Genomic DNA, 21,726 nt, shown 5'->3' on the forward strand with positions numbered 1-21,726 from the left:
ACATTATTTAAATTCATTCACTGAATGAGAGCATCCTATCCCCAACTGCCCAGAAGGCAGTTAGGAATCAACCACATTGCTGAGAGTCTGGAGTCACATGCAGGCCAGATCAGGTATGGATGAGAGTTTCCTTCTCCAAAGGGCATAGAGAACCAGACTTTTTTTTTTAAAGTGACAACTGACAATGGTTTCATAGTTATTATTAGACTCTCAATTCCAGATTCTTATTGAATTCAAATTTGTACTCTCCACCGTGGCGGGATTCAAACATGGAACATTACCTGGATCTCTGGATTAATAGTCTAGTGATGATACCACCAGGTCAGTCCCTCCAGTTCATACGGCAGGTCAGGCAGCATCAAAGGAGGAAAAGCGCAGCAGGTCAGGCAGCATTCCAGCAACACATTTTTAAGCTCCGATCTCCAGCATCTGCAGTCCTCACTTCCTCCTACTTCATACGGCAGGTAACAGTCAACCACGTTGCTGCGAATCTGGAGTTACACGTAGGCCAAACTAGGCAAGGACAGCAGATTTCTTCCTGGAAAGGACACCAGCATGTCAATTTCGTTGGGCTGGAAAAGGGGATGGTGATGGGAGGATGGCATAAAAGGACAACTTCCTCAATGGCTCCACATCCACATCCACATCAGCCACCCTCCACTCCAAAGTCTACCCTTGCAGGTGTACCACACCTCACCTAACTCTCTCCATCAAGACCCTCAACCTCTTCTCCCTGCAATCTTTGGGCCTTACCATCCCATCTGCGAGAACAATGGACAGGGTCCAGACAGAGGGTGCACCAGGGTTCTCAGAGGTCCATTATGTTCAGTCAAGGGCAAGCCTGTTGCACTTGGATCAAGGGCCCAACTATTGAGTGGTACTGGGGCCTGTGATTTCTGTCCCTTCTCCTGTTCTTGGAATCCAGTACTTAAGTGTCTGACAACTAATTGTACTCTCAATCCAGGCCATTGCTACAATTGACAGTGCTGGTACTACAGAGCTACTACCCAGTCAAATTCGCCCGCAGATCTCTGAGAAGTTCCATCCGAATGAGGTATGAAATTTTATCTCTAGCAAATTAATATGCCTCAGAGCTGTGAATCCTTTAAAAAAAATACACCTTTTGCAAAGACACCATAACTGTATTCCTTTGAAGGGTCTTATATGAAAGAGACAAACCATGTCAAAGTGTATTTTAAATGATGTACAGGAATGTGTATATCTAGGAGAAAAGGAGTTTAAAAAGCAAATAGTCTCGGTTCTATTTGTTGCTTTGTTTTCTGTGATATCACGCCATAAATGGCATCATTAGACTCAAAAGGCCAAAAAATACTCACTTATAGGTCTCCAAAACCAAAAGGATACATATACGTATTTTCAAAGTTTGCTTTGACAAATGAAGAATGAACAAAGTTTTACAAAAAGCAGTATGGTTTATACTTTGTTTCCGTAAATCCCTACAGGTCGCTCAGCAGCTGCAAAGAAGCTTTGTTGGAAAAGGCCAAAATATGGGAATCAATGAGATTTATAGTGGACTAGAATGAGTTAACTGCACACTGGACAGAAGGCATTGTAGAAACAGGTTCTGTAAGGTAAATAGGTTACCATACCCAAGTTCAAGCTGCAGCTCGGAAGAATGAATGGAATGATATTCCAGCTGCCATGAGAACCAATCAGGGGCTAAGTTACAGTTGAGACCACACAGGGAGAAGGATCTGTAGAAACTAAGGAAATTTGACAATTGCTAGCTATGTATGATATAACTATTTTGAACTGGATAAGTTTCACATGCAATTCCAAAAGTAAGAAATTAGAATGTCAACTTGGCAGGTCTGGACTATATGAAAAACAGCCTGGAAAACCCTGACTTTAGCAGGACTCTGGAGATCCACCACTGCGAAGAGGTATGATGCATCATGTGTAGTGAAGATATCAAAAAGAATTCCAGCCTGGCCAGCAACAAACTTTCTTGAAATAATATTTGGGGTTAGTTACAGAGCTGAAAATGCGTTGCTGGAAAAGCGCAGCAGGTCAGGCAGCATCCAGGGAACAGGAGAATCGACGTTTCGGGCATAAGCCCTCCTGAAGAAGGGCTTATGCCCGAAACGTCGATTCTCCTGTTCCCTGGATGCTGCCTGACCTGCTGCGCTTTTCCAGCAACACATTTTCAGCTCTGATCTCCAGCATCTGCAGTCCTCACTTTCTCCCGGGTTAGTTACAGAGCCAAGGCAGTGAAAGACAGTGATTGAGATATCTCTAGTAGTTAAAAGCGTGTTATTCCTTAAATACTTAATAAATTAATTGGGTTTTATAGAGCTCTAAGTGTCTTCACTATCTTCATCATCTATGTATATAGTGTTGTCTCAAGGAGACACGCAACACTTTTGATATGAATCAGAAGGAAGATATCAGGATTTTAAAAATCCAAGCATCAAGCAACTATTGCACTATATCACAGTTCTAGTCATAATTCTGCTTTGGTACAGTATCTTATGCTAGTTCAGAAATTGGAACACATTTGCCACATTCTTAATTATTTCAAAAGAGACAATATTTGTATTAGTGATCAATGTCACTCCCGAAAGCTTCAAGCTGGAAATTGCTCAAAGTTTTAGACCTCATGGTTTAGAACACTAACAGCATGATTTACGGAGGTAGGTTTAATCTGGGGTGCTGTCCAAGTAGACTGTTTTGTGCCAACTGGTTGAAGATTCTTTATTGATGGAGTTGCAATTACCAAGTCAAGTGGAGAGTATTTCATCACACTCCTTACTTGTGCATGATGATGGCTGGTAAACTTTGAAAAGTGAGGAGTCATTTGGTGAGTCAGTGTGGAATTCCCTGCCTGAAACATTAACCTTGTTTCCATAAGGCATAGGAGTAGAAATTAGGCCATTCAGCCCATCGAGTCTGCTCTGCCATTCAATCATGGCTGATAAGTTTCTCAACCCCATTCTCCCACTTTCGCCCCATAACCCTTGATCAATCAAGAACCTAACTATCTCAGTCTTAAATATATTCAATGATCTGACCTCCACAGCCTTCTGTAGCAATGAATTCCATAGATTCACCATGCTCTGGCTGAAGAAGTTCCTTCATATCTCCCTTCTAAAAGGTCTTCTCTTTACTCTAACACCAGGCCCTTGAGTCCTAGTCTCTCCTACCAATGGAAGTATCTTCCCAACATTCACTCAGTCCAGGCCATTCAGTATTCTTTATGTTTCAATTAGATGCACCCTCATCCTTCTAAACTCCATCGAGTATAGACTCAGTCCTCAAACGTTTCTCATATGTTAAGCCTTTCAATTCTGGGACCATTCTAGTGAACCTCCTCTGAACACACTTCAGGGCCAATACATCCTTCCTGAGATATGGAGCCCAAAACTGCACAAAACACTCCAAATGTGGTCTGACCAGAGCTGTATAGTGCCTCAGAAGTACATCCCTGATTTTATACTCAAGTTCTCTCAAAATAAAATGCCATAATTGCATTTGCCTTCCTAACTGCTGATTCAACCTGCAGGTTTATCTTGACAGGATCCTGGACTAGAACACCCTAGTCTCTTTGCACTTCACCCTAGTCTCTTCTGAACTTTCTCCCCATTTACAAAGTTGTCCATGCCTCTATTCTTCCTACCAAAGTGCAAGACCTCACTCACTTTTCCCCATTGTACTCCATCTGCCACTTCTTTGACAACTCTCCTAACCGGTCCAAATCCTCCTGCAGCCTCCCAGTCTCCTCAATGCTACCTGTCTCTCTACTTCTCTTTGTATCATCTGCAAACTTAGCAAGAACACCCCCAGTTCCTTCACCTAGATCTTGAATGTATAACGTGAGAGGTTATGATCCCAACATGAAGCTTTGTGGAACACCACTTGTCACCAACTGCCATCCTGAGAAGGAACCTTTTTATCCCCGCTCTGCTTTCTGCCAGACAGCCAAGCTTCTATCCATGCTTCTACCTGGCCTCTAACACCATGGGCCCTTATCTTACACAGTATCCTCCTCTGCAGCACCTTGTTAAAGGCCCTCTTGAAGTCCAGGTAGATAACATCCATTGGCTCTCCTTAATCTAACCTGCTCGTTACTTCCTCAAAAGAATTCTAGCAGATTTGTCAGGCATGACCACCCCTTGATTAAACCATGCTTACTTTGTCCTATTTTACAATACATTTCCAAGTATTCAGGAATCTCATCGTTCACAATGGATTTCAGGATCTTACCCATGACCCAAGGTTAGGCTAATTGGGCTGTAATTTTCCATCTTTTGTCTTACTGCCTTTTCAAACAGGGGTGTCACATTAGCAATTTTCCAGTCCTCTGGGATCCTTCCCAATTCTAGTGATTTCTGAAAGATCACCACTAACACCTCCACTATCTCCTCTGCTATCTCCCATAGAACTTTGGGGTGTAGCCCATCTGGTCCAGGTGATTTATCCACTTTCAAGCCATTCAGTTTTCCTAGTGGCTTCGCTTTGGTGATAGCCACCATATTCAGCGATGCCCTCTCAATCGCTTGAATGTTTGGGATATTACTCGTATCTTCTACCGTGAAGACTGATGCGAAGTAATTATTCAGTTCCTCGGCCATTTCCTTGCTCCCTGCTACTATCTCTCCAGCATCATTTTCCAGCAGTCCAATATCTACTTTTGCCCTTTGTATATATCTACAGAAACTCTTACAGTCTTCTGTTATATTACTGACTAGCTTAGCCTCATATTTAATCTTCTCCCTCCTTATTTCTTTTGTTCCCCTCGGTTGGTCTTTGTAAGCTTCCCAATTCTTTGGTTTCCCACTGCCCTTTGCGACATTATATGCTACATCTGACTTCCCTAGTCAGCCATGATTGCTTCATTCTCCCTGTACTATGTTTCTTTTTCCTCAGGGTGAATCTGTATACTGTGTCTCCTGAATTACTCCAGAAACTCCTGCTATTGCTGTTCCACAGTCTTTCCTGTTAGGCTCCTCTCCTAGTCAATTGTACCCAGCTCCTCCTTCAGTTGCCTTTATTTGACTGTAATACTGTTACCTCTGATTCTACCTTCTCCCTCTCAAATTGCAGAGTAAATTCAATCATATTATGATCGCTGCCTCCTCAGGGTTGATTAACTTTAAGCCTCATTGCACAATACTAAATCCAAGGCTGCCTGTTCCTTAATGGGCTTCACTACAAACTGCTCCAGAAAGCCATCTCATAGACATTCCACAAATGACCCTTCACAGCCTCCGGATATAACCGGTGTTTTTCCAGGATGATTGTTCTTCTCTCAGAAGTGGTATTTAACTATTTTGCCTTTAATCTTAAAACAATAATTTACTACCATTTCTCTAAGTTGCCCATCTTAAAAAAAAAGGAGAAAATGAGGACTGCAGATGCTGGAGTACCAGAGTTGAAAAATGTGGTGCTGGAAAACCATAGCAGGCCAGGCAGCAGCTGAGGAGCAGGAGAATCGACGTTTCAGGCATAAGCACTTCTTCAGGAATCGGGTATGTGTAACCAGCACTTACCTAAAAAAAATCCAGTCGCTGTTGCTTGAGGTGCTTATGTTTTTGTTTTTGCCAGAGTTTGCACATGTTCTTCAGTACAGGTAATCCAAATACACTTACCTCTTTGATGTAACTTTTTTGCAGCACCTTGAGGTCTTCTTCGGATAATTCGAAATTCAGATAATTGATATTCAGACAATAGAGGTTCTTCTGTACTTCTTTTCATTTAGTATACTATATTTGGTGCTCATGGACTCCTCTACACTTGGGAGACTACATACTGACATGGTTAAAAAAAATCACACAACACCAGGTTATTGTCCAACAGATTTAATTGGAAGCACACTAGCTTTCAGGGCGTCGCTCCTTCATGAGGTGACTACCATCTGATGAAGGAGCGACGCTCCGAAAGCTACTGTGCTTCCAATTAAACCTGTTGGACTATAACCTGGTGTTGTGTGATTTTTAACTTTGTACATCCCAGTCCAACACCGGCATCTCCAAATCATTGACATGGTGACTACTTTGTGGAACATCCCCATTCTGTTCGCAGACATAATCCTGGCTTTCAATCACTTGAATTCTCCACCTTGCTCCTATGACAACTTTTCTATCTATGACCTCCCAGTATTCCAGTGAAGTTTAATGGAGGTTCAAGGACAACACCCTGTCTTTCAATCTGACACTCTGCAATTTCTGGATTCATTATCATTCAACAACTTTAGATCACATCATTCTCCTCCATCTTGTTCTGTGCGTTTGTTTCCTTCCTCTTTTAGCCTTACTTTTGTTTTGCTGGACTGGCCTTCCTTTCACGTCTTTCCTTACTCCTTCAATACATTCAGTTGTTTTTTCTGTGGAATTTCACACCTCATTTGAACATAATCTTTGTTTCTTCACTACATCCATTAAGACTCTGTATGGCTGTTGTATCACGAAATCTTTTGCTATTTAAATCTTCCCTGGCCTCACAGGCCTTAGGCATTGTTCTTCTGGTCTCCCTTTCCACTGGCTTAAAGAAAAATCACTTAACATGCATTAAGTTAAAAATTACTCAACACCAGCTTACAGTCAAAAAGGTTTATTTGGAAGCACTAGTTTTTGGTAGCCTGATGAAGGAGTAGTGGTCTGAAAGCTAATGCTTCCAAATAAACCTGTTGGACTATAACCTGGTTTTGTATTTTGCCTGATTTTTTTAAACTTTGTCTACCCTAGTCCAACACCAGCACCTTCACATCATAACATGCATTGACATACTCATGGTCGTTGAACTGAAAGGTGTATTCTGATACAAATACAGCCCAACCTGCCCCTTCTTTTGTTTTTATCCCCAGCCTTTGACCTACTCTTCTGCCCCAACATACAAATGGCTAGTGCAGTTAAATGTCATTGGTGAACACTTGTTAATGAGAATACTGTCCACCCAAAAAATTCCATATCACTGGTCATGGATTCTGAGAGTCTTTGTGTGGCTGATGACCCTGATCCTTGAACCACTTCTCCAACTGAGCATTAGGCAGGTTCTTCTGGAAGGTGGAAGTTGTCCTTGACCTTGAGATAATTTGTATGCCTTTCTTGTTCTTTCCCATACCACTACTTGCCATTCCTTCATACATAAGTTACCTCCAAGTTAGTTTCTTCTGAATGAAGATATGTCACGCATTGATATTTATGTTACATTTCTTCAGGGAGTTAGTGATTTTTGAGAAGATTTGTAGCTGAGGTTGATAAGTATGGAATTTAGCTCACTGAGCTGGAAGATTTGTTTTCAGACATTTCGTCACCATACTAGATAACATCAGTGAGACTGTCTCCAGTGAATTGCTGGTGGTATGTCCCACCTCTCTATAGTCGGCCCTGGTTTCCTAAGGTGGGTGATGTCTTTTCTTTTTTTTCCCCCAAGGGAAGGTAAATAGGATATAAATCGATGTCTGTTTATTGATGGCGTTCTGGTTAGAATGCCATGCCTCTAAGAATTCTCATGTGTGTCTTTGTTTCACGTCCAGTATACACGAACACCAACTAGCCACCAAAATACACGATCCACTATCACCAGTTTCCATACGTACAGACAAAAAAGGACACCGCTTTGACTGGGACAATTCACACCCTAGTACAGGCAAAACAAAGACACACATGAGAATTCTTAGAGGCATGGCATTCTAACCAGAACTCCATCAATAAACACACCGATTTAGATCCTGCACAGAATCTGTTTCAAACCATGTTGATGGTACCTCAAGAGTTTCTTGGCATAGTCCAAGTTGCAGAACCATCTAGAAGAGTCGGAAGGATGACTGCCTCACATACAAGGATCTTGGTATCAGCCTGGATATCACAGTCGGTCAGTCATTGAAGAAGAGAAGTGATATTGAATTTCTGTATCGATATCAGCCTTAGATGAGAGAAAGAAGATTTCTCTTTCTTGAGAAGCTGTGTTTGGGGGGATAGACTAGAACCCGACCCAGGTAAAAACAATGACTGCAGATGCTGGAAACCAGATTCTGGATTAGTGGTGCTGGAACAGCACAGCAGTTCAGGAGGGCATCCAAGGAGCAGCGAAATCTATGTTTCGGGCAAAAGCCCTTCATCAGGAATAAAAGATGAAGGGCTTTTGCCTGAAACGTCGATTTCGCTGCTCCTTGGATGCTGCCTGAACTGCTGTGCTCTTCCAGCACCACTAATCCAGAACCTGACCCAGGACAGGTTTTTAAAGGATTTGAGTCTTGAGGTTGAGGCTGAGACCAATTCTTTGGTATGCTTCTGTGAAGGCATTAAGCAAGGCTTGATGGTTCTCTTCCAAGAAGCAGAGATGACATTGTCATCTGCATACTGAAGTTCCACAAGCAAGGTTAGTGTAGATTTCTTCTTGGATTTCAAATTGATTAAGCTTGAAATATTTTCTGGTCCATCCTGTAGACCATGTCCACACCTTCTATCACATTATCATCAGAGAGGACTGTCGCTGACATCTTGTTTGGAGGACTTGGAGATTATTTGCTGGCCAGCTGGCCTTTGACTGGGTCTTCCATAGCACTTCTCAATTAAGTCAAAAGCCTTGGTCAGATCAAAGGCTGTGTAGAGTGGTTGCTTTAATCATGGAGAGGAGTATGGGAGTTTGAATGTATATTGCCCCCTGGCACATACCCTCAAATTTTTAACGGATGCGATTTCTAGGTTGATGGCCCTTGGGGCATGTCATACAATTATAGGGGAAGACTTTAATTGACTTATTGACCCCGAAGTGGACAGGATGCCTAAGGACTTTGCGGATATGTCCCCATAATCTAGGCAGTTGGTGGACCTGAACAGGGAGCTGGGGTTGGTGGATGTGTGGCGATGTCTTCACCTCGAAGGTAGGGATTTCACTTTTTTCTCTAAGCCACATAAGTGCTATACTACGATTGACATTTTTTTTTGCCCCATCCACCTTTTTGAATTCAGTGCGGTCTTGCACTGAAATCGGGAACATAGCCATCTCCGATCATGCAGCAATGTACATGGAGGTCAAGGCCGGTGGTAACGGGGCAGGCTCACAGCACTGGTGCATGGATCATTTCCTCTTGAAGGATTGCAAGTTTGTAGAGTATTTTTCATGGGAATCTTCCGGAACAATAATTTGGTTACGGCCAATAATCAACCAGTGCTCTGGGACACTGCCAAGGCCTATGCACAGGGTTTGATTATTTCTTACTCGGCAACCTGGAAGCGGCAAAGGGGAGAGCAGCAGCGTTTGCATGAGGCTCACCTGAAGGTAGCTGAGACAGCAAACTTTGACAGACTACCTGTAGCCAAACTGCGGTGGATTACAGCCCTCAGGACTACCTTGAATACTGCACTCACCCAGACAGCAAAGAAGGAAACCTCTTTTGTGAAACAGAGGTTATTTCAGTATGGTGATAAACCAGGTAGATATATAGCACACCTAGCCAGAAAGAATAATGTCCCCCAATCTATCACATCCATTAGGAGAGAGTGCGGGTACTCTTACTTGCAATGCCAAAAAGATTAATGCAGCGTTTAGGAAGTTCTACTTTGACCTGTACCGGTCGGAGGGCAGTGAGGACAGATTGGCGAAGATAGAGTCATTTTTAAAGACCCTGGACCTTCCAGGTGTAACTTCAGAGCAGACGTCTTTTCTGAATGCCCCTCTGACAATCCCAGAAATACAGGAAGCAGTTCCAGAGAGATAAAGCGCCTGGCTCAGACGGATTTCACAGTGAGTTTTACAAGGGGTTTATAGACAGGCTGGCTGGGCCACTGTTGGATATGTACAACTACTTGTACAGTCTGGACTGTCTCCCATTCCTCTCAGAGAAGCAAATATTTATCTTATTGTTAAGAAAGAGAAAGCCCCAGAGGATCGCACTTCATACAGGCCCATATCATTACTGAACGTGGATTTTAAAATTGGTGAAAATGCTGGCATTGAGGTTGGAGAGAGTTTTGTCCTTCATTGTAAAGGAGGACCAAACAAATTTTATTAAGGGTTGTAGGTCTACTAATAACATTAGAAGAGTATTAAACATGGTCCAGGTATGCCAGCAAGGGTCGATTCTGGACTTGGTAGTCTGCCTGGATGCAGAGAATGGAGTGGAGTGACCATATCACTTACATGTACTAGAACGGTTTGACCTTGGAGGGGTTTTTGCCAGGTGGGTGGCAGTGTGATCCACCTGGATCACACATAGCGATCTGAAAGCAGCGTATGCTAATGGTATATGGTCGGACAATTTTAATATCAGCAGAGACAGCCGACAAGGGTGCCCTCTCTCATTATTACTTACATTGATCCATTATTACTTACATTGGTGATTGAGCCGTTGGCAGAGGCTATCTGGAGGGACTCCAACATAACTGCCCTGGAGGTAGGATCAGGTGGGCATAAGATCATTCTTCACGCAGATGATATTCTTCTCTTTCTAACTGATCCGATTACATCTGTGCCCCGTTTGATACAAGCGATTAATCTATTTAGCTCGTTTTCGGGGTATAAAATTAATTTTATGAAGTCGGAAGTTATGCCTGTGGGGGGCCTTACTAGAATATGGATCTTTGGGGTGGAACCCATTTCCCTTTCAGGTGGTCACTGGAAGGTTTCTTGTATTTAGACATTTTTATCACTCCTGTTTTCGATCAATCGTATAAAGCTAACTTTGCGCAGTTGCTAGAGAAGATCAGACAGGATCTTTGGCTCTGGGATGATCTGCCGATAGCTCTGGTCAAAATGAATGTTCTTCCTCACTTATTATATCCCATGAGAATGCTCCCTTTGATGCTGCCTAGGCAGGCACTACAGAGGCTTTACAGTTGGCTTGGACCTTTCATCTGGCATCATAAGCAGCCTCTTATTAAGCTTGCTAAATTGCAGCTTCCGCAGGGGATGGGAGGTTTGGATTTCCCGGATTCTAAGAAATATCAATAGAGTTCCTTACTGTCCTATGTGGCTGACTGGGCTTGCCAGTACCCGCGGTTAATCTGGTTAGACATAGAGGCCTTCCAGGAAAAATGTCCCCTCATCAATTTGTTGTTCACGGACAAGATAAGGACTGTTACGGACCATTGCAGAAATCAGATTGTCCTGAACAGGGTTAAAGCCTAGAGAATGATGCGACAAGGTGAGGGCAACTTACAAAAAACTTCCCCTTTCACTCCCATAGTAGGAATGTTAGCATTCCAGCCACGGTTGATGGACTCTGGCTTGAAACTCTGAGTCTAGAGGAGTCTCCTGTTTGAGAATTTATTTGACGGGGAGGTCATGATGTTTTTCGAGCAGCTGAGTCAGAAATATGAGCCATCTATGAGGGACCTCTCGTTATTTTCACATTAGGGACTTTATACAGAAAAAGACTACATTGATGATTAGTCCCTTTAAGTCGGATATAGAGAGGAGAGTGCTTCGGTCTATGAGCACTTTCTTGGTCAGCACCCTCCATCACTTATTAGGAGGCAATGTTTCAAAAGACATTGAGCTGCTGTGCGGAATCTGGACTCAAGAATTGGGGGTGGAAGTCTCGTCAGAGGCATGGGTAGATATTTGGGAGAACGTAAAGAAGATTTTGATTCATAACAGAACGCAGGCTATGCAATTGAAGGTACTCCACAAGGCTCATCTGGCACCAGATCGGCTTGCAAAATCTAAGACAGGAGTGTCCCCATTGTGCTCCAAATGTAAAACAGCTGTTGGCACTCTTACTCATTGCTTGTGGTCATGGCACAAGCTTCGTAGATATTGGGATGCCATAGCGAGTGTTTTGGAAGGGGTCTTGGGAACCGAGGTTAAGGTGGATCTGGTTTCTCTCCTTTTGGGCTTGCCAAATCTCCCTTCTTTGGACACGCATGGGAAGAAACTGTAATATTCTTTCATTTTGTGTGAGGAAGAACATTGTAATGTGTCAGAGAATCCCCTGGGACTCTCAGGGTGGTGTGGATTAGTTATGGAGCACATCCCCCTGGACTTCCTTACGAGTATGGTGCACCAGAAAACGGAACTGTTAATAGAACATGGCGGTTCTTTCTGAATTATGTGGACGATATTGGTCAGGGCCTTTGTGTAGTCTGGCAGTCCGGGGGCTCCTGGGAGGAAGAATCCCAAACAAATACGGATATGCCTACTGATGCTTCGGATGGTGAGGAGCTTTGGTGGGATTGCACTAAGTGTGATAATTGAATGTAATTTAATTTACCATGGTTTAACTTGGTTTTAGTTTTTTTTAGTTATCTATTGAATTGTAGTTTTTGTAGGTTTTTTTTCCTCTCTCCTCAGTTGTTTATGGAGTAAAATAGTGGTTTGTTTACTGTTATTGTTGTTATATTATATGGTTGTTATACTGATTTGTAGTGATTTTGTAATTTTGTAAAAAATGTAATCTTTTTTCTCAAAAATATTTACAAAAAAGGGCTGACTCCCATTTTACATAAACATAAGTTAAGATTTTCCCCCAGTAACTCCTTCAAAGAATAGTGCATCGTGTAAGCTTGTGTCTAATAGGGTGCTTTACCTGTTAACAAGTATTACTGTATTTTCTGTAACGCAAGGAAGTTATGCATATCTTGTAGAATTTCAGAATCTCTGTAGTGCAGAAAGAGACCATTCAGCCCTTCAAGTCTGCAACAACCCTTCCAGACACACAGACCCCCAAACTATCCCTGTAATCCCATATTTACAATGGCCAATCCATACAACCTACACATCCCTGGACATCTTGGTACAGAAGAATCCAACAATCGTTTATTACAATTAAACATGACAATCCTCAGGCATACAAGTCCCTGAGTAAACATTACACCATTAGGTTAGACAGAGGGATTTGCTTTGAGTGATTCAAATAAGTTAGAACATGAGATAGCATGTGACCTGAGGATATAACTATGAAAGTAATAAACCCATGAATGTGTCTCAAAGGATTACTGACATATGAATGATGAGCCATAACACAAAAAACACAACTCCAGATTTGCAATCTGTTTCAAACTGTTTTATAAAAAAGTATATTTGCAGCATTCTATCTTTAAGAAACTTTGCCAATTCTACGTTCACAATATATTGGCAAGATACTGTAAAAATTATGACTACATGCACCAGGTACACTGATTTTCTTTCCTCATTCATTCTATTCCCATGGCAACTGGCCTGGTACTGCATCAGATACTGATTGTGCCCCTACACAACTTGAAATCATGACATCCCATCTGACCCAAATTTAGTACCAGACTGCACTAACTACTTAAAAAGGCAATTCAGTTATTTGACTGCTCAATTTTCATCTCCATTTACAGCACTCCTTTCATTACAAATCCAGAAATCAAACATTAAATTTAATATGTTTGAGACTGTTAATTTAGAAGGAAGCATTTGAGTACAGAGCCATCAGATAAATTGAATGTGAATTTATTGCCTGAATGGCAACATTAGTCAAAAAAGTAATATATGTACAACATATTTCTAGAAAGCAAGCTAATAAATTAATATATTCAAAATTAAAACAATGGTCTTAATTTGTTGTGTTAAAATATTGTGTTTTCATCATACATTGCTTAAAACAGGTTAATATCAAGCAAATCTGTGCTCGTGACAATTCACCAGAGTCATTAATTTAAATGCAAAAAGGATGAGCAGTCTCCAGCCATGTGTTTCTGCCAACAGCAGACTCATATGGTGGTACACCTAGATGCAGTAAGCTCACCACCACATCTGTCACTCCAAGTGACCCAAAAACAGAAGGAACTGCAGTACTTGAAAAGTATACATAATCTATGATCTGTTATACATTTTATTTACTGTAGCTATTTACGGTATATAGATTACCCTTCATCCTAACATGGAGAATCATGAAGGAAAACTAAGGTGCATACAGTCCAAAGCTTGAATGGTCAATTCAAACAAATAGGTCACAAATATTTTCTTGTACCTACCCAAAATGAGTAACATGTTCATTATAAATCATCTTTTTTGAACGTTCCAGCAGTCACTTTGTTTACAAAACCACATTCTAATTGGCTTTAAAAAAGGGGATAGGTTAGGGTTTTGCAAACTACAACCCTTTAGTCACATGACCTTTAAATCCTGAAAGGATGTGCAATTTGGTCCTGTTTGCGCTTATTTCGTGAAAGTCTATTCTTTAAACAATACCTCAAACTAAAATCCATAAAACCTACATGAACATCAACTACCTGAAGTACATGAAAACTAATGTGGATATATTGATTTATCTTTACAAGTGACCTAAGACTTCATTGTATACACCTATGATGATCCACAAAGACAATAAATTGGCTTGGAGACTCTCATCTAGAATACGTAGTGACAAGATTTCACATTTTGAATTACACCATTTACTGGGTATTTGAGATTACGTAAAAACATTTTAAAAATCTTATTAAAGCCCTTAAAGCTCAAGCAGAGGCATCTCTTTGTCTAAAATGAGAATGGCCAGTGAGAGGTGCACCACAGTTTAAAAATTAGTCTTCACTATCAAGTATTCAGGGGAGATACTGATCTTGGGTTAAGTCGAAGGATATTGCACATGAGGCTAGTGGAACATGGCGAGACTACGAATGGCTATATACTTGGATATATCATCCACAACAAACTACAGTTCGTCCAGAATTTCATGAGGATGGGAATACAATAGTTGGTATGTACTTTCCAAAGGTTTACTAACTTTATTGCAAAATTAGGAATTTCAATTTCTAATGTTCAAAGTAAGGGGACTGCCATTCAACTCATCTGGCCTCTCCACCTCCTATTCATCACTCCTCATGCACCACTTCACCACCCAAGAAAATAGTGAACTTACTGGAGTGAATGCTGTCATGGTTACAACATTAGGAAATTTGTCAAAACCATGGAAAGACTACAGAATTATAAGTAGGAACTACAGTATTGTAAATGCTGAATAATTCTGACAAAAAAAAATAACGTTCACCCAATTTCTCTCAAAAAGGACCATAGGACTTAGGAGGAGAAGCTGTTGGTTAGTTGATAGGCCTTTCAAGCCTGCTCTGCCAGTCAACAAGTTCAGGATTGATCAGGTAGTAGTTTCAAATCCATGGTCCTTTCTGCTCCCTTTAACTCCCTTGTCTATTAAAGAATATTTACAACTCATTTTTAAACAAATTCAAAAGGCCCAACTTCAAAATCTTTCTTGGGGGGGAAGAGAATTCCATAGACTAACAATCCAGACAGAAAAATTCTATTCTCCTTTGTCTTAAAAGTGAGAGTCCTCCTTCTTAAACAGCTACTTTTATTCTCCCTCAGGAGAGGAAACACCTTCCAATACCAACCCTTTCAAGTTTGTTTAAGATCTTAACTACATTTCAATAGGGTATCATTTCATTCTTCTAAATGCCAATGAGACCATGCCCTACATGTTCAATCTTTCTGCATAATTCCTTCATTTCAGGAATAAGTTAAGTGAACTAAACTGGTTCATATGCAATTAAATTTTCTTCAAATAAGGAGCCCAAACTGCTTAGAGTACACCAGATGCAGCTTCAACAAGGCCCAGTACAACTACAGTAAACTTTCCTCACCTTTATATTTCATTTTGCTTACAATTTTTCAGTGTTGCTATTTATTGCATCACATTCCAGCTTTGAGAATATTTCAAGGAACAAACCTAATTCTATGGAATCAAGAGGTCCACAGTTGCCAAATTCCTACTATAGTTTGACAATTTCATTTTTAAAAATTCAAACCTAAACCAGTCAGAAAAAGCACTTTAATTTTATACTTCTGATTTGGTTTAAATAGGTATGGTACAATTTGTTAGGTGCTTTATTAGCTACACTCCAGAAATTTCAAATGTTGACTGTGAATGATGTTTGAGCCATTTGCAATCATGCTAATGTTTCAGGGGCACGATACATAGAGTCAACTTGATCATTTGCCTTCTATTTATTTGTTGTACCTGCGTACTAACTGTTCACTGACATTGTCAAAGCTGCTGAGTATTTCCAGCATTTTGATTTTATTTCAGATTACCAGTATCCACAGCATTTTGCTGTTGGCCCAGAGAAATGCATTTCCCTACATAGTTTTGAAATTTAAAAGGTGATTTGATAGGTGTTCAATATTATAAGTGCTGTTCAGAACGAGGGAAAACAGTATTTCCATTGGTTAGCGAGCTGTAAATGTATCACTGCCAACAGAACAAAGAAAGAGGGTATGTTAGAACATTAAAAAGTATTGCCTGAAACTAATGGAAGAAAATATCCAGTATAGCATTTTAGAGGGGGGCAAGTACAAATCTCAAAACTTTAAATTCAAAAGGGTATGGGAAACTGGCAGAGGAATAGGGCTATTTGCGTAGCTCGTTCAGGAAGGGTGAAAAAGACATCATAAGGCAAATGGTCTCCCTGTAAACTGAAAATATCTATGTTACATTCCAGAAATATAAATTAAACCTCTTTAAATCAAATCAAATATTGCAAACCCAACTTAATGTAAACTTTAAAAAAAACAACCAATTCTAAGTGGAATATGTTTGAAATTTTAAAAATGAAATTTGTCAAACAGAAGGAATTTGGCAACTGTGGACATCTTCATTCTGCAGAATTAGGTTTTGCAATATCCTCAAAACTGGAATAAGCATGTGATACAATTTTTCACAAAGGCAAAAGTGCATTCAGTATTCCTAAGAATATTTAAAGTCTTGGGAAATTACTGGAAAATTGATTTCAGACAAATGGCATCAGCATTCAGTTAGATGAAAAGCAAACAGCTTGTCACTTTCTGGCTAATTAGTCTCCTGAAACATGCAATGGCCCACTTAAGCTTCCCAAGAGAATACACCCTTTAAGTGCAAACTGTCATAAAGAAATATATCGAGGTAGTCATCCCTGAGACTCTCAAAAGCTTCCAAACAGCAGAGACCACCTCTTACAAGCCCTCAACTCAGGAGCTGTAATTCAAAAGGTCGTTCCCATTCCATCTCATCATGTTAAAAGCATTCTTGTATTTCTGCACAGTTTAATAGCTCGGAAAGAAAAATAATAAATGCAACGTTTGTTAAAGGTACCAGATTTGCATTTTTTCAAATTTACACTATCAGTTCACCACAGACAAAGCCTTTAGCTATCTGCTAAGAATCATCTTAGTGCTGCGTGCATGATTTCTTACGTCCTAATTACAAGAACCCGAAATTTGATTTTAAAAATTGTTGAAAGCATGTGACAGCTCCATCTCAAAATACAATGTTGTGTCAAACTATTGTTTTAATCCGTTACAAGGCCTTCACATTTGAAAATTACAATGTCAACGCTCACACTTGCCTCTTGGTAATCCTTATTTTGGAAAAAGATTAAGGAAAATGCAGATGGTTGAATGGGAAGATAAAACCGAACGCTGCATCAACAAGCAAGCTCTGATTGTCCCCGGATCGCGCATATCAAATCTTTTATTTTAGGTGGAGGGAGGGTTTACCGTTCACTTTTCGGAACAAAAACAAAACTTAATACAAAACGCTTCCATATTTACCTGCCGTGTTTTGTCTGTGGTCTTGTGGTGATCTGGCTATAATAAAAAGGAGGGGAGACGGATTGGGGGGGGGGGGGGGGGTAGGGTTGAATGTTTCCCACACGCTGCCTTCCTCCAGGTCGTGGGCTCGCAAGCAGCCGCAGCCCTGCTCGTCCTCGCGCTCCGTAACCGTCCAAACGATTGACAGCTTGAGGGCGCGCGAACCACCACTCGTCCTCCCGCTTTATTCCAAATAAAGGCACGCGCTCTCTCGCGCCCGCTGCAGCATCCGGTTAGAGTTACGCGCGCGTAGCGTCTAAATAAGGGGAAGGTAGTTAGTCGAGCCTGGTAAGATGCTGCTGTGTAGTGGACCACTTCAATTCCTTTCATATTCCAGGCCATGCACTGCGTTAATTGCATTTCTCTTCACCTTTTCTCCCTCACACCGCTCATGGTTGCAAATGGAATTTGCCTCAACCACAGTCCGATATTTATAATGCAGGAGGCGTGGGAAATGGATATCATGGTTTACTTAACGGAATTGAGCTCGGGAGCGAGCTGTAAACTCCTCGTGAGTCATCCCTGTACCATGGCGACAATTTTTGGCTCTGACTTAAATTGTGGTTTGCTTTAGCCAGATTGCTAAATTAATCCCCCATCAGTAAATATGATCCCTTTACACCATGTGCTTAAGCATTATGCATATTAACCGAGAAAGCATTAAATATTTGTTATTTCAAATAAACATTTGTATTGGAATATTCCACCAGGGCCATTCATTGTCCAATACTTGTCATTAAAACAGTGTTGTTTTTGATTAAATATTGTTATTATGCTTTAACCTCCGACCCACAGTAGCTCAGGCAACCACCAAGCTGTAATGTTGCGGTCTCCAGTGCAAGCAGTTGAAAACCGGAGTGCCAATTAAGGCAGAAACCAGAACGAAAAACATGACTTGTCACCTCACTCCATCCGTACCTCGGAGGAGTTGCCCTGTTAGGTAAGAATGCATATTGACTTTCAAATTCTTAATTCCCAAACGTTTTCGGCACATATCTTAGCTCATTCACTCAGTACCCTTGCCCGGGCTAATTAATAACAATGATCCTCGCTTCCCATTCCTTCCCACCTTTTGAGTTCAAAGAAACATTGCTGAGGGGAGGAGAAATAAGTAAAATAGATAGAGAAATTTATACGGAGATATGATTAAATAAAAAAGGAAGGTAACCAAAACCTTGCTCGCAATGATAGGCTTCGAAAACGTAGAGGATAGAGGAGTGCTGGAGTGGGATGGTTGAAGGTAATAGTTACAAACCATGACAAGAGAAGTGATAGATTTTGCCACTACTCGTGGAGCGAAAGGAAAGAGGGCATGTAAAACAAAAAAAAGTCTTACGTGGGGCCAAAGGAAAAGATACAATACTTAAAGAACTTGCAAATGAGGGTTGCGAGATGTCATTTGGAGATTTGAAAGCGATGTAAAAGATTTCACATTCGCCCTTTTAGAAGACCGTCGTCAATGTAGATGGAGTTCTAAAATAAGTTTTCTGTTTGAATGAATCATTTAAGATAATTGTGAAACTCAATAGTTCCATTCCAGAGGGGATTGGGATATGACATAGCTGTGTACCCTTGACAAATACAGTTTATTTAAATTCACATAACATGCTTTGCTATCCTAATGGTGTGGCAAGCAAAACAACTAAGTCATGTTTGGGAATCTGCAGCATAATAAAAGATAATTACGTTTCTTTACCCTCATGAAAATATATGTTTTAATACATTTAAGAATAGTTTTAATCATTTTCCTGAAAACAGGTTTATAACCAAATATCACCATCAGTGAGTTACCTTATTTAAATCATTAGGCCATTGAACTACTTAATTTTATCAATGTGCATGGTCAGTTTCTTAGTAAGTTAACTCTCCTTATAACTCAAACCCTCCAGTCCCAGTAACATGCTTATAAATCTTTTTTTGCGTCCTCTACAGTTCAATAACATCCGTCCTACAATATTCGCAACCAGAATTGTATGCAGCATTTCAAATGTGGCTTTACCAATGTCTTATACAGCCTTAACATGACGTCCCAACTCCTGTACTCAGTAGTCTGATTGATGAAGGCAAGCCTTCCAAATATCTTCTTCACCACCTGTCTACCTAGTAGGGCCATCTACATATTGATTGAGAAAGATTTTTGTCCTTTAATATCTTGCAGCTCATAAAGCAGCAGCCAGGTTCTTTGCACATATTGAGTTGTCTCCAAGCAGTCTCCCCTTACCATTCTGCTATCTGCATGTCACTCTGCAGATCACCTATTGAGGGAAAAAGGCAAATTAGTTTTCCAGTTCAGAAGTCTGGAATTGATGCAGACTTTGTTCATAAAGAGCACATGCACACAGATGATATGCTTTGGAGCTGAACGACCACAGAGAGAATACTATTCTTAGCTCACCTATTTCATCCTAAAGATGCTTTATGAATCAATACTTAGTGTAATGTGAGTGAGAATTATTACCATCTCACCAATTGGATTATAAGGGTCCTGGCTCAGGTGTTGGAGTCTCTGCTTGTGCCAATCATTGGGGACATATTGTCCATGGCTGTCTGCACCAAATTGGTCAGTGGTTGTCGAATATGGACTGTGGAGGTTGTGCTTGAGCAGGAGACAAACAAAACGTTTATTCTCCTCCCACCCAAATGCTGCATTCTGGTCTGAAGCAAGAAATCAAAGTAGCAATCAATGATTCATGCAATAAAAAACACTGTATGGAGCTCTGGAGTTGCTGCTGGAGGTGCTAATAGAGATTCTGCAGCTAGTGCATTCTGAACTGAAGGATCATGGATGGTTCATGCTTGTGGCCTTCTGAAGATCAGAGTTCAGGTCTCCATCTTCTGCAAGAAGACTTCCTTCTTTAACTCAATCTATCCATCAGATTCTGCAACTGTTTCTGCCAAGTGCTATCTGTGCAGCCCGTCTTGTTCACCTGCTAATAAAAGAGAAATTAAAGGCTATGTTTTTCGTACCATGATGAGATATGTAGTATAGTACATCAAATGCTCTTTGCACAGATTATTATCTGTAGTTAGTAATAAAATCTCAACTTTGTAATACCTTCAACAAACCAAATGAGTGGCATGAGCACCTACCCTGGTTGCACTAGTGACCTCGAACGCGCTATTCACCTGCATGGTGCTGTTCAGACCAAGAGTACTATCAGTGTTCTCCAGTTCCACACAGCTATTCCAAATGGGACAGTTTAGCAGCCTGTACTTTGCCCTTTCTATCCTTATCTCTTCGGTTGGCTCTGGAGTTAAGATGTCATAATCAATGGTCTTGGAATGACACACACTGCTACATTGAATGATCAAGCATACCTGCAAGCAACGTGATTTGTGCTTTGTAGATCATCAGGGTTTCACATGTCTCCTTTAATCCATGTATCCTTGGTAATCCAATGAACCAAACATTGTGCCAGGACTGTGGGACTGAAGCTTAAATTTAAAATGTTTTTCTAAATGGACACAATCCTAGATACCCTAGCTTTGCAACTGTGACCATTACATCTGGTCAGCATGGATGAAAGAGGTGAAAATAGGAGAATTATATCGCTGTACTGACCATCTATTCCAATCAAAATGGTCTAAACTCCAGGTTTATAATGTTCTCTCAATTGAAGTGTAATAGAGCTATGTCCCAAAATCAAGTAGAATTGGCTTTAAGTTCGTGCCTATACCTGTGGTGTGCACAGAAGGTGTGCATAGAAGCCAATCAGTGAACAGTACTGGTGGCTGTTAACCAACCGAAATGAGGGCTGGGTAGAATTGCAGATTTCCTGTGGAAGTGGGCAAGATGCCAAGGGGCAAGTATCCTTTCCTGCAGCCGGTGCCATTTGATTTGTTGTCTCTGGGTAAGAAGAAGTAGTCTTTGTAGAAATCCAGCCTTTATGCTGTGGCTTGGTAGACTGGTGCAAATGTGGGGGCAAGTTGTATCAATTTTCTTTTTGCCCCAATGCAGCATTTTAAACTGAGAATATTAAGCTGGTACAAAGATTTCAGTGGTTGCTAGTCTAAGCAGCTTGCCCAGCTTGTGTTAATTTCAAAAGTCCACCTCATGTGAATCAACATCAGCACCTCCATAAACGCAGCCTCTTTCTTAATATATTCATTAATTAGCCACGTTTCCCCAGACACATATATGATTATTATTCATTCACAGGACGTGGGTATTGTTGGCCAGGCCAGTATCGATTGTCCAGAGAGCAGTTGAGAGTTAAC

The 21,726-nt window shown here is 40.9% G+C and overlaps 1 protein-coding gene across 2 annotated transcripts in view; it reads right to left on the reverse strand.

Moving 5' to 3' along the window:
- cap2 (cyclase associated actin cytoskeleton regulatory protein 2) overlaps positions 1–17,610 on the reverse strand; it is a 243,243-nt gene extending 225,633 nt beyond the window's left edge. The window contains exons 1-2 of one of the 2 annotated variants that reach the window (XM_087978631.1): positions 17,470–17,600; positions 282–538 (exon numbers count right to left, since the gene is read on the reverse strand). The gene's annotated coding sequence lies outside the window, so the exon portion shown is untranslated. Of the gene's footprint in view, positions 1–281; positions 539–17,469 lie in introns of both variants that reach the window. The other variant, XM_043719122.2, reaches the window with a different exon arrangement.
- Positions 17,611–21,726: the final 4,116 nt, after the last annotated feature.

This window comes from Chiloscyllium plagiosum, unplaced genomic scaffold (genome assembly GCF_037043375.1).
Source record: "Chiloscyllium plagiosum isolate Xiang-an unplaced genomic scaffold, Cpla_swu_hap1 HiC_scaffold_34, whole genome shotgun sequence".
Taxonomy (NCBI): Eukaryota; Metazoa; Chordata; class Chondrichthyes; order Orectolobiformes; family Hemiscylliidae; genus Chiloscyllium; species Chiloscyllium plagiosum.